A 13,853-nucleotide genomic window follows, 5' to 3' on the forward strand; every position below is an offset into this window, starting at 1 on the left:
TTATACCCGTATACCTACTCTCAATCAACATTCTGGCTAATACCCTGTATACGCTTCTATTTTTGGACAAAAAGCAAACCACTATAACAATATTTTTTCACACAACCTTGACGAAAAATTTTTAAATTCTCCACATGACTTGTCGAGATAATAAATGTCCATCTTTATAACTATATGTGAGTATTTTGCGAAATACGAGATGACGGTGATGTAACCAGTCAAAATGAAATGTTTTATTGTCTCCAAATTCCGAAATGGACATGAACTTGTAATTAGGAAACAACTTACCGGACGATTTTACAATGTTATTACAGACTCGAACAATTCGTTTGATTGTAATAATTCCCTAATAGGATGATGATATACCTCTCATATATTCTGTCAAAATTCCTAAACGGGAAGATACTCTCTAAAAATTAGATTTTTGAATAAAACTTCACATACGATGTAAAATATGATCTGCAAGTGAGGTTAAGTTATAAATGTCGATCTTTAAGACGCCCTTAAGGGATTATTTCTCTACATTTATAATATAATATGTTTAATATGTTCATAATATGTTTTTTCCGTTAACCAGCTATCGCACTCCTACGAAAGACAACCCTCAGGAGTCGAAACTTGTGCGAGCTAAGGACTAACGAGGTCGTACTTTTTAACGTGTGATTTCTAACACACATATCCTTACATTATTTTTCCAAACCCCAAGCATTGGTTGGAATTTAAAATGTTTTGAAAACAAAATGAGTCTTATCGTTGATCGAAAAAATTATCTGGTGATATACAAAATGATCTGCAACGGTGAGTTAATCACAGAGGTGGATGTATAGGACACCCTGAATGGTTTATTTTTCTCCTTTCACCGACTTACATTAGTTGGTCGGAATTTAAAATGTTTTGAAAACTAAATGAGTCTTATCGTTAAAAAAAAACATAAGCATTACAGGAAAATCCTTAAGGCGATCTAAGAGCGGTGCCTGTGTTAAACAGCGATTCACGTTGGATTTGGATCGCTTGAGATAAAATTCATTTGGAAAAACATTCTGAGGAAGTTTATTCCGCATAAACGCAGTTCTCCAAATGGACGAGTTCTCAAAAAGCGAAGTTCGAGGTACGCCCAGCTTAACCTCGAAACAGTCCGTCTTGTATTCCTGATATGTACCGCTCTTGGTGGAATCAAATGTATCAAGTCACTTGAACACCTCCCGTGAAAGTATTTATAAAAGAGAGACACATTTCCAATCTTTATTTGATGTTCTAGAATTCTAGACTACCAAGGTTATTAGTGATGTTCGTGTCTCCAATCAGGCGGATGGTTATTTTCTGGATGGAATCCGGCAGCTTCAGGATATGCTCAGGGACGGAGCTCCAAACAAGAGAACAATATTCCAAATAAGATCTGATCTGAGCTTTATAAAACATCAACAGTTGCTGAGGTGTGTATAGTTTTCTGGTTCGGAACAAAGCTTTCGAGAAGCAGCCTTTACAATTCCAGCGACATGATTGTGCCAAGACATATTGGTGTCCATTTTAACCCCCAGCAAACTTATCGAAGCAGAAAGCGGAATTGGAGAGAAAACTGAAGTAGCCATTTTAATTCACACACTGAATATAATTTACGAATAACAAATGATTAAGATACTTGTGATGGACTGTTTGGAACCTTTGGTGTAGTAATGAACATTACTGGAGTTTTTTCCTAACACCAAACCGTTATTTTAACACTTTAACACGTGTCTTGATTACCAAGTGATCATCTTCAAGAGGAAGATCAAACTAAATATACTTACTTTAGTGTCTGAAATTAATTTCACACTATTGCCTTATCTACTAGTCTTAAATTAATTTTACCAATGTGACCAATGTAATAGTCAGGTAAATCTAATAACTAAAATATTATTTCAAAAGGCTATATAGCCCGTGGGCTGGGCTACCTATCGGGCGCGTCCCCAGGTGACGGATAGGGGAACGAACAGGGGACAGGAGGCCCTGTCCGGAAAGCCAATGTGGTCTTACGGACGGGGTGGCCGGACTCCTGGTCAGTGGCAGATACAAGTAGAGTCAGGGGAACCAAAACCCCCCAGAAGCCTTTGCAAAACATGCCTCCGCGAACCATCCTACCCAAGCTAAGGTGGTGATCTAAACGTATCGTTTAGATCAGGGGTCTCCAAACTACGGCCCGCGGGCCAAATCCGGCTCGCCAGTGTCATCAATCCGGCCCGCGACAGCCAATGATTTACTGTCATCAATCTGGCCCGCGACAGCCAATGGTTACCTAATTGTTGTTACTATTGCTGTGATAAGTTGAAGAAGAAAACACAGATTGATAATAACTTGGTTTTATTTACTTGCAAGGTAAAACTTGACGACAGAAATGATGACAAAGAAAACTTAACTTAAGTATCTAAGTTTAAGCATATTAATAACTAACAAATAATTGAAATGAATCAAAGTGAAACAAAAACACTAATGAGATTTATGTAATTGTGATTTTCCACCGACAATACTTTGTGGATCAATTTTACTTGTACCAATTATCAAAAGAGATTTAAGATGCTCATCGGTTAATTGAGATCTGTAAACATTCTTTGTGTACTTCATCTTGGAAAACGTTTTCTCACACAAGTAAGTAGTACCAAAAACAGAAAACAACCCACCAGCAAATTTATGCAAATTATCAAATTGTTCCAGTGGAAGACTCTTATAAAATTCCAACGAAGATGAATTTTGATATTTGTTCTTAAGCACATCACTGCACCGTAAATCAATAATTTCCATTTGGACTTCCGGAGCCAGGGTTTCAATGTCAGAATCAAAAGGATTTTGAAAAAGCTTAATTTCATTCGCAATGACATCAAAATCTGAAAAACGAGTATCAAAATTTATCTTCAAAGCACTCAAAGTTTCGATTGCAAAATTGACGGGAAATTCAGTCTCTGTAGTGTGGCTAAATATTTCACATGTTTCAAAATGTGTGAAACATTTTTTACGTAATTGCCATTGAAATAGTATTATTTTCTGCCTGAAGGATTTGATATTGGTGTATAAATAAGGGAGAAGCTGATTTTCTCCTTGCAATCTCAAATTCAGTTCGTTCATATGATTTGTCAAATCGACATAGAAGGCTAACTTCTACATCCATTCACTATTTTCTAAATCGGCAAAAGGGCGCCTAAGGACTTTTCCGCAACTAAGCCAGCGTACGGCAGTATGATATGGTGAATCATTTTCTCCAATCTGTTGAATAAACTCGCGGAATTGTCGGTGATTCAGCCCAGTAGATCTGATGAAGTTAACAACTGATATGACGGGTTTTAGAACTTCAGACATATCCAAACATTTTCCGCACAAGGACTGTTGATGAATGATACAATGTAAGACTAATGGTTTTGAACCGCCATCATTTTCTACATCCTTTGACACAAGTGCAACCACTCCTTTATTTTTACCATACATATTTTTGCCTCCATCAGTTGTTATAGATTTCAAATTTCTCCATCGAAGGTTCTTTTTAATAATGGCATTTTCAACTCCCTTAAAAATATCTGCCCCAGTTGTCATGCCGTGAATACTATCAATATCAATAAGTTCTTCATACACTTCATAGCTTTTATCTACTCCGCGAATGAAAATCAACACCTGAGCAGTATCTGACACATCCGTTGACTCATCCAATGTTAGAGAAAACCACTCATGATGCCCATTTTTGTCAGAAAGTTGAGATGATATATTTTCTGCGATGTCTTGCACCCTCCGAGCCACGGTGTTTACTGATAAACTCACACTTTTGAATAAATTTACCTTTTCGGGGCATATTTCTTCGGCTACTGCAATCAAGCATTCGTTTATCATTTCTCCATCGGTGAATGGTTTGCCACGTTTTCCGATTTCAAGAGCCACACGAAAGCTGGCGCAAGTTGCAGCCTCTTGTTCAGTATTCGCTTTGGAAAACAAAGATTGCTGCAATTTGAGTCCGCGTTTCAAAGCTTCAAATTTTTCCTTCCGCAAACTTCCTGTATACTTGGAGTAACTTTGAAGATGTTTCCATTCATAGTGTCGTTTAATGTTATAGTCTTTGAGAACAGCTATGGTTTCATTACAAATTAAACATAGTGCCTTATTACTGGACTCCATCACAAAATACTGAAAGTTCCATTTTTCTTGGAACGTTCTGCATTCACTGTCGATTTTTCGCTTCTTTTTCATACTACCAAATCACACATAAAAACAATAAGTCAAATCAAAATACTTTTATTGACGGGTGTTACTTTATTTCACAATAGACAGTTTCGCTTCCTTCGCCTTTCCTACGCATACTAACTCGCAGTTGCGCCGCTAGCCTTTCACCAGAACTTTCTCGAACCAAAGCGGTAATTCCAAATATTTAATTACGCCTAATGCCACCTAGCGGGTAGCTGAAAAAGATTGTACATAGTACCACTACTCGCCCCTAGATGTGGTTAAGTGTTACAATACACGATAATAATTGAAATGCAAAAAAAGCGTAAGTTTGCTTATGTCACGCACTTTGCGACTATCCTAGTCTAGAAATATAGTTAAGGGCAGAAATTGGCCCTTGGATCAAACTGAAAAAATCATTATGGCCCGAAATCTTCAAAGTTTGGAGACCCTTGGTTTAGATCATTCAATGCATGGAAGCAAACATAAAGAATATTGCTAGAAAGTCATAATCACGGTTAACAAATTACCTAATTCTCTTGGGCTATCGAATTTTCGAAATTTCTTATGACTGAAAACTTGATGAGAAAATAATTCATTCGTTTTCATGAGTAATTCCTATTTGTTTGTTGTGTTTATGACATCTTGAAAAGTAAATATCAATTATTACAAGCATCATTTCAATCATTTTAATTAATTCAATTATGTACAGAGGATGCATTTACAAGAATGATTGGCTTGTTGATGATTATTACATTTAAAATGCAATAAACACTTGAAAATTGAACACGCAATTATCATTTTCCTTTTTTTCACTTAACTGCATCAATGAAACTATTTCAGGAAATTTCCTCTTATGAATTATTGCACCAGTAGCAGAGCATGTATGCCTTTAAGTTTTTGTCATAATCTTGTATCAGCTTGTAACGGATAGTAATGACATTTGATTAACACTGAAACAACTATCACAAAACAATAATCCGAACTCAACTTTCAAAAAAATTCACGACGTGAAACAAAACCAACGCGTTTGCAACCTTCTTCATCAGGCTCGTTGCACCGATTAATGAGTCGTCTAAATATGTATTTTTCCAGCTTTTCCGGTATCGGTAGGCATGAATGGATATCTACTTTCACTATTCCATCTATCTATCTAACGGTTTGTGTTGTGGCACTAGCTATCTACAGGGTGTTTCAAATTCGATCCTCACCATTGGGATCTCAAAAACTATGAGAGATACGAAGATGGTTAAATTGGGGCAAAGTCGCACTTTTACCTGACTAACAATATGCAGTTGAGAAAGTTCTGAAATTCCGAGTATATCCGGAGATATCCGGAAAAAACAAAAATTTTAGAAAATGGTTTTCATTTTTCTCTAGCTTTATTTTTCGAAGGATTCGAAAATGAATTGCACTTTCACATTGCCACCTTTTTCCTGTTACATAATGATGTTTTCAGATTTGCTATCCGACGTTTCGTCTTCCAGCCACCATCATCAACTTTATTTTTTCTTATGGGCGCTACATTGGATTCTTTCTGTTTTGAATAGAATCAGATTTTACATTTTCAATGATGTTTCATAAGTTTTTATTCTTTTTCGAAAAATTGGAGACATTGAAAAAAAATTATTCTTATCATAATAGGTTTTGACTTTGAAGTTTCTAAATTTGACTTTCAATTTGTTACGCTCAATGACATTTTGTTATTGTACAAGTCATCGAATTTTTGGCGCAAAATGGCTTTCACGAATGAAGAACAAAGAGATATGATACAAATTTATTACAAATACGATAGAAACAGTGTTAGGACATCGGAAGTGTACCTATACACCTCATTTATTAAAGTTTGATTGTTGATTCTGTCTCCGTATTTTTTCCTCGGCTTTTCAAATGAACCAAACTCGGTGAGATTTCGATCCAATAACTTGAACATTTTTTTTTGTACTTTGGGAGCTGTCTGACTTGTCCATTTAGTCCAAGTCTCCAGAAAACACTGCAGCCTCTTGGGCTTATTGCGTTTATTCTCCCATCTTCTCATGGCACCCAGTCCATCAGTCTCGTTCCCTGGACTAATTTGTACAGGTGTCGTGTTGGATGTTCGTCATATTCTTCTGGGCGTAATTTTGTACGTCCATATATTGCCTGCCTCCTGTGATTCAGTGCCTCACATTCGCATAAGATGTGTAGAGTTGTTTCTATCCCTTTGTTGCATAATCTGCAGCCGAGGTCTCCGTTGTACAGCCCCATTTTATTCAGGTGTCCCATAAGCGGACAATGACCGGTTAGTAACCCTGTAATTATTCTGAGCCAATCCCTACTATATTGAAGAAGTTCTTCGGTTCTTTTCACGGACGGTTCCCTAATGAAGGTTCTACTGTTTTTGTTGCCAGGTACTTTTGTCCAGTACTCTGTGTGCTTCTTATTGGTCCATGTCCTAATGTGGTTTTGTACCAATGATTTTGATACCCCCAGAGCTGGTTCAGGACCTATATAGGAAGTTGATGATACATGTCTAGCGCATTCATCAGCTTTATCATTACCTGTGATTCCTGAATGCCCTGGCACCCAGTACAAAGCTAATTTGTTCCTGTTTGCCAGTTAATTCAGTTCTTCATGGCATTCCCAGACCAGTTTTGATGTCATCTTCGGGTTTGTCAGAGTGCGCTCTTGCTGTCTGTAAAAATATTGATCCGCTCATTCCTTTGAGGTCTCAATTTAATAAGCCTTGCACACTGCAAGATAGCATACACTTCCGCCTGAAAGGCGGATGTATATAGTCCTAGCGGATAGCTGTAGTTTAGATTTCTATCCGCTCGGTATATTCCAGCTCCCGTTCCATGTTGGGTCTCCCCCATTATAAAGGAGGTAGATTCAGGAGTGTATCCAATGCAGCTGTTGGGGTAGTTCTCATTGCTCCCGTCATTCTCAAACATGCAAGTCTTTGCACCTTGCCTAGTTTGTTGATGGCGGTCACCTGCTTCATCTTTGGCCACCAGACCAGAGATGCGTATGTTATCATGGGTTCAACCAGCATCGTGTATAGCCAATATACCATGTCTGGTTTCAGCCCTCATGTTTTTCATAGGTGCGTCCGGCGAGCATCAGTGCTACCTCCGCTTTCCTCTTTATCCTGTCCAAGTGTTGGTTGTAGGGCAGTTTGGAATCTAGGATTACTCCCAGATATTTACCCCCCCGACACTTGTATTTCTTCACCTCGTAGTTTCAGAGGTCCCAAACCCTCCGTTTTAGTCCTCTTGGTGAATGCTAACTTGAACATAGTTCGATGTGGTTGTCGTCTTTCGGGATACAAGTTTAAATACATTTCTGATGTCCTAACACGGTTTCTATTGTATTTGTAATAAATTTGTATACCTCTTTTTTCTTCATTTTTGAATGCTATTTTTCGCCGAAAATTCAATGACTTGTACAATAACAAAATTTCATTGAGCGTAACAAATTGAAAGTAAAATTTAGAAACATCAAAGTCAAAACCTATTATGATAAAAATTAATTCTTTTCAATATCTCCAATTTTTCGAAAAAGAATGATAACTTATCCTTGAAAAGGTGAAATCTGGTTCTATTCAAAACATAAAGAATCCAATGTAGCGCCCATAAGAAAAAATGAAGTTGATGATGGAGGCCGGAAGACGAAATGAAGCCAAAAAAAAAACCATTTTCCGAAATTTCTGTTTTTTCCTGATATCTCCGGATATACTCGGAATTTCACATATTTATCATATAGTTAGTCAAGTTAATGCGCATCTTTGCCCCAATTTAATTATCTTCGTATCTCTCATAGTTTCCGAGATCCCAATGGTGAGGATTAACTTTGAAACACCCTATATATAACTCAAAGAACATTGTAGTCCTGCTAGCACAACAGATACATTGTAAATAATGAACATTATTATTATTATTATTCGTAGGTACTGTTTCAGAAGTAATTGAAACAACTATCTATCATCTTTTTCATAATCCTCCATTCACTAGTTATCAAAATTTCAATTTGATATAGGACATAATACGATATTTTTAGTCTCTTCCGTATTTCATATACAGGGTGTTCCTTAAACACATGCTAATATTTGAGGAGGTAATTCTTAGACCCATTTTAAGGAAAAAACGTCCTATGGACGTATGTCCTAAACGCCTTAACTTTTGAGATACAGGGTGGCAAAGTTTTGAAAAATAATCAGTTTTTTAATAATAACTGAGATAATTTTGTAGACATCTTTGGCATATTTGGTACATATGTTCCATGCCTCAAGGCGCATTTTATGATGTACACTTTTCTTAATTTTCTCTGCCAGTGGCGTACGTACGAGTTTTGAAATGTATATTTTTGGCGAAAAAAATACTACGCCACTGCTTTATCTTGAATTAAAAATTATTTTTAAAATCTCCATACATTTTTGAGCACATTTGATTTGTCAGGTTTTCTTTGTCCGACGCATGGTTTTCACTCAAAAAATAAAAAATCGCTTTACTTAAGGATAAATTCCTTAAAAATCTGATGCGGTATCGTGCATCGACTAAAAGCAAACTAAGAGATCAGATTTGTTGCAAAATAATTGAGGATCTAAAAGGTATTTGTTTGTTGTCAGATGCACTGTTCTCAATTAAAATTACGTCATAACGCAGCACCGCTTAATAATTTTTGAAAACATAAATTTAGTTATCCTGGAATAAATGACGTGTAGCAGAATTTATTTACTGCACCTCTTGGAAATATGGAGTTTGTCGATATGTGATTTCTTTTGAAGATTAAAAGCAGAAAAAACAGCGTACCCACCATAGCAATAAAAAACGAATTCTCTGTATGTACAAACGTCAGTTTGTTTCTCAAAAACTGATATGCAATTTGATTTTATTTTGAAAAGAAAGCATTGGCGTAGTACTTTTTCCCCAAAAATATTCAATTCGAAACCCGTAGGGATGCCACTGTTTGAAAAAATACAAATTTGTGTACATCAGAAAATGCGCCTTGAGGCATGGAACATATGTACCAAATATGCCAAAGATGTCTACAAAATGATCTCAGTTATTATTAAAAAACTGATTATTTTTGAAAACTTTGCCACCCTGTATCTCAAAAGTTAAGGCGTTTAGGACATACGTCCATAGGAAGTTTTTTCTTAAAACGGTTCTAAGAATTACCTCCTTAAATATTAGCATGTGTTTAAGGAACACCCTGTATAGGTATGATGAAACCATTAGTAAAAAGTTTTTAAAATGTAATTCAGTAGGTAATTGAAGAATCAATATTCCATTATCCACACGTTTGAAGAAGACGCGTAATCTTCAAATAGATATTAGACGGTGCATTTGAATAAATACATTTTAATACAAAGATAAACATAGAAGCGAATACGAGCATATTCAGGGTTATTGCTAAATTCGAAAAGCAGTTGCTAACCACTTGCATATTGTTGACATTACTTTTTTGGAACTAGAAGTAACAATTTTGACCTGTATCTTTCAAATTTACGTTCTTAGCGCAATATTTCAACAAGTCGTGATGGCAATTGGCCATATGGGTAATCAAATCCCATCTGTTTGTATAAAGAATACATCACCTGTTGTCAAAACTGTAATTAAAAAATATATTTGCAATTTTGTTTTACAAGTTCTCTGTTCAGAATTATTAGGCAAGTACGACAAAACATCTCCTAAGGTGAGAGAGATAACATCTATAAGATAAGGTCATCTGATTTATGGATACTTTTCAAATATTCTGTCATTCATTTCCTATTGTTATTGTTTTAACCATATGTGAATGATTTTGGGAAATTACCATTTTGATAATTAAAAAAAAATCCTTTTTCTCCTCTTGAGGTCTCCTGAATATACTTTGGAAGGCAATACTCTTCATTCTGAAATCTGTTTGGCTTTTTGCAAAAATACTCCATCCAAGATATTTTCACTTCATATTTTTTTCTCAGTGTATACGTCCTCTGTCCAAAAATTAAGGCGCAGTTTAATTTTTTTTTAATATTTATTTGTTAACCTTCCGTTACTGACGTATAGACATTGGACACAGATACTGACGTTTCTGTCATACGGCATTTCCACTATCAGCTAAATTTCAAAGTGTAATGGTGTATTCTTACCAAAATGAAACCTAGGTGCATTTTTATTGGAAAAAAAATGTATTCTCACTACTTGGACATAAAATATCTCCTCAATTATAAAATAAACACTCTATACATATAGGTAACACACTTATGAGGTATAAAAAATAATATTTCATCGTTTCGAAAGCACATCAAGAAATAAGAAAAAACATTCTTATTGAAAAGTTGAAAGAAACGAGATATTGAAAACTCAAGTTGTTGTAACATGTTTCACACAATATTTCTATGTGATCTAAGCATATAACTTTTTACATTTCCGACAGGAGAATCGTGTTTTTCGATTTTTCTTAGAACTACAAATAACACAACGGCCGGTTACTTGGACTCTTTCCTCATCTTGAGTTGGCTCTTGACTGAGACCACATACTTCCGAAATTCGGCCTCTCAGAGTTCTAGGTATGTAATCTGACGCAGAACGTAGTTTCAGTTGATCAGAGACTAAATCAACTTATCAACTAAGTCCACTCCTCCTTTCGTCTTATTACAGTCCACTTTCATTTCTGGTTTTTCTGTTTCCTCATCGATTTTGTCATCAAAATGCAAAGTGGATAGCAGAAGGACAGTCTTTCCAGGTTTCGGGATATATAAAACCAATATAGAATTTTGTTGGAAACCAAACATACTAGCTCCGGCAGGACGAAGTTTCCCTTGCAGAAATATTGGTGGTATTTGTCTTTTGTTCTTGCGAACTGGGCTTGTGATTATCACGAAGTGTGTCACCCAATTCGACGCTAGTGAAACAGTTGTCAGTTGTTTCATCACGTCCACTGCCTGAAATTCGTTCACATAGTCTCTGCACCAACGCAAATGGTTTATTGTCAACCTCAAAAGGACCAGGTGGATGTCTACCTACATACAGAGTGTCTCACTTCTCATGGAAACACCCCCGTATCTTCCGTAATATTCGAGGTACCTAGAACGATGAAACTCTCTGGACTGATGTGAATGCTCAAAATGCACCTACCACTTGAATGGGGTTGGCCAAAGTGATATACACTGTCCGCCACTCGCGATGGAACACCCCATTTTTACGGTAAAACATATTAGGGGGCAAAATAGGCTCAAAACTCCTTCAGATTCGTGATCAGGACTACCAACTTACTGCGAATACACTTTTTTCCTGAAAAAATTTCAGTCCTGAAAAATCCGAATTTGTTTCACTTCTCATGGAAACACCCCCGTATCTTCTGTAATAATTGAAGTAGATTTTTTTTTGGTTTTGACATCAAAACATGAAAGAAATTGTTTGAGAGAAACTCGACTTTTGTTTTCACATAAATAATTTATTTTTTATTTTGTTATCAGGAAAGTTATTCCTTCTCAATAAGAGAGAAAATTGTAATTTTCTAAGAGGTAAGAGTTAAATGTTAGTTCATATTCTCATTTTCCCATTAAGTAAAAAAAACAAGGATATTTTGTGGCGAAAAATGTTATGTAGTTCAAAATTCTTTCGAAGTACTACTTTCAAAATCACATTTTCAATTAAAAAACAAAACAATCAATTTCAAATGATTTAACTGTTGACAATTTTATATTTCCGTACCTTCTATGAAATTTCCCTCCAATCGAACACAATTTTCTATGCGCCTTCTATTATTTCCTCCAACTCTTCTCAGTTCTCTAGGTGTAATTTCTCTAAACGCTTGTATAATTCATGCACGGAGATCTTCCTCATTTGTTGGCCTATCCTCATAAACTTTATTTTTCAAGTTTCCCCATAAATAATAATCCAGTGGAGTTAAATCTGGGGATCGTGGTGGCCATACCACGAGAGGGCTATTGGGTCCTATCCATTTCATAGCTAGATTCCTATTCAACCAAACCTTTGTTATGCCACTAATGTGAACTGGTGAACCATCTAACCAAGTTATGGGTTCTTTGAATCCAACCCAAACCAAATACATCAATATGTTGATGTAAAAAATATGTATTACTTATAAAACTTATTCATTTATAAATGTATAGCTTATAGTTAAGCATCTCACGCTCAAGGTTCACCTTTTGTGAGTTATCTTGATTTATAAAAGGGAAGCCCAAGCAGGGATTTCGGGGTTTACTCAAGCGTGGCAGATTAATATACAGAGGGATACCTTGTACTCGGTTAAGTACCAAATACGAGCCCCATATATAAGGCCGCTTGTGAGGGATAAAAGATCAGATTAGTAAAAAAAAATTGATCATCAGAAATTCTCGAGCGCGTCAGATTAAGGTAGCGTGAGCTAATTACTTGCTAAAAAGTGTACATTCCAGTAATCTGACAATTTGAGAGTGACGTAAAGACAGGAGAGGGCAGCAAAGTTGTAAAAAAATAACGTCATTTTGACATTCTCGAGCGTAGCTAATTTTTTTTATTTTGAAGGAAATAATTCAAGGATAACGAAAAATATATAATCTGATGATTTCCGCAAGACGAAATAACAAAAATTCGTCGATAAAGTTTAATGCGTGCAGCTATGTGATACCTATATTTCCCTCTCCGAGTTTCTATTCCTTTATTCTCTATTCACTTTTTCTCTATCTATTACTCTCTCACTCCGTCCCCACTCTGAATTCTGTTGCCATGACGCAATTAGTCGATAACTTATATTCAATTTTATATGGCATTTTTGAGGATCATATGCCCAAATTCAAAAATCTCACTCATGTTTATCCTAAATGGTTTCATTCTGATATCATGAAGAACATTAAACAGAAGGCTAAATTCAGAAAAAAATTCAAGAAATTTAGACGTGACGAAGATAGATTTGAATTCCACATGATAACTATCTTGCAAACATACAAACAATGTTGTCTAGAGATCCTAGCAGATTCTGGTCAAATGTTCACTCTAAGAATAACAGCACAAGAATACCAGGATCAGTAACCTACTCAGGAAACAAGCTCGTGAATCCTCAAGATTTTGTTGATGCCTTCAGTAATTTTTTCAGTGAGGTGTATTCAAAATCTGGCTCACTTTTGAACAAAGTTGGTACAGTGAATAATAATGTTCATATTCATTTTTACCCCATTCAAGAAAATGAGGTTGTATCTGCAACTAAAAAGCTAAAGGACAAACTGACATCAAGCCCAGATATGATCCCATCATTTTTGTTAAAGGATTGTGCAGGAGCATTGGCAAAACCTTTAACGAGAATTTTTAATTCAGGTTTGATATCTGGAACATTTCCAGGTATTTGGAAATTAGCTAAAGTATGTCCTGTATACAAAAGTTGTGAAAAATCATATAAAGAGAATTACAGACACATATCTATTTTATGTATTTCTTTTAAAATTTTTGAGATTATATTATATAATGGCATATATGCTTCTGTTCAACGGCAACTATCTCAACATCAACATGGATTTGTTACTAAGCGTTCTACTGTTACAAATCTAGTTATTATTACTCAATTTATTTCCGAGGCATTAGATAACAATGGCCAAGTTGATATTATATACACGAATTTCTCTAAACCATTTGATAAAATTGATCATGGTATCTTGCTCAATAAACTGATGAGTTTCGGTTTTTCGAATACTGCCTGTCAGCTGATGCAATCCT

Source organism: Leptinotarsa decemlineata, unplaced genomic scaffold (genome assembly GCF_025532065.1).
Source record: "Leptinotarsa decemlineata unplaced genomic scaffold, Ldec_3_MD MMD2_tig00000251_RagTag_RagTag, whole genome shotgun sequence".
NCBI lineage: Eukaryota > Metazoa > Arthropoda > Insecta > Coleoptera > Chrysomelidae > Leptinotarsa > Leptinotarsa decemlineata.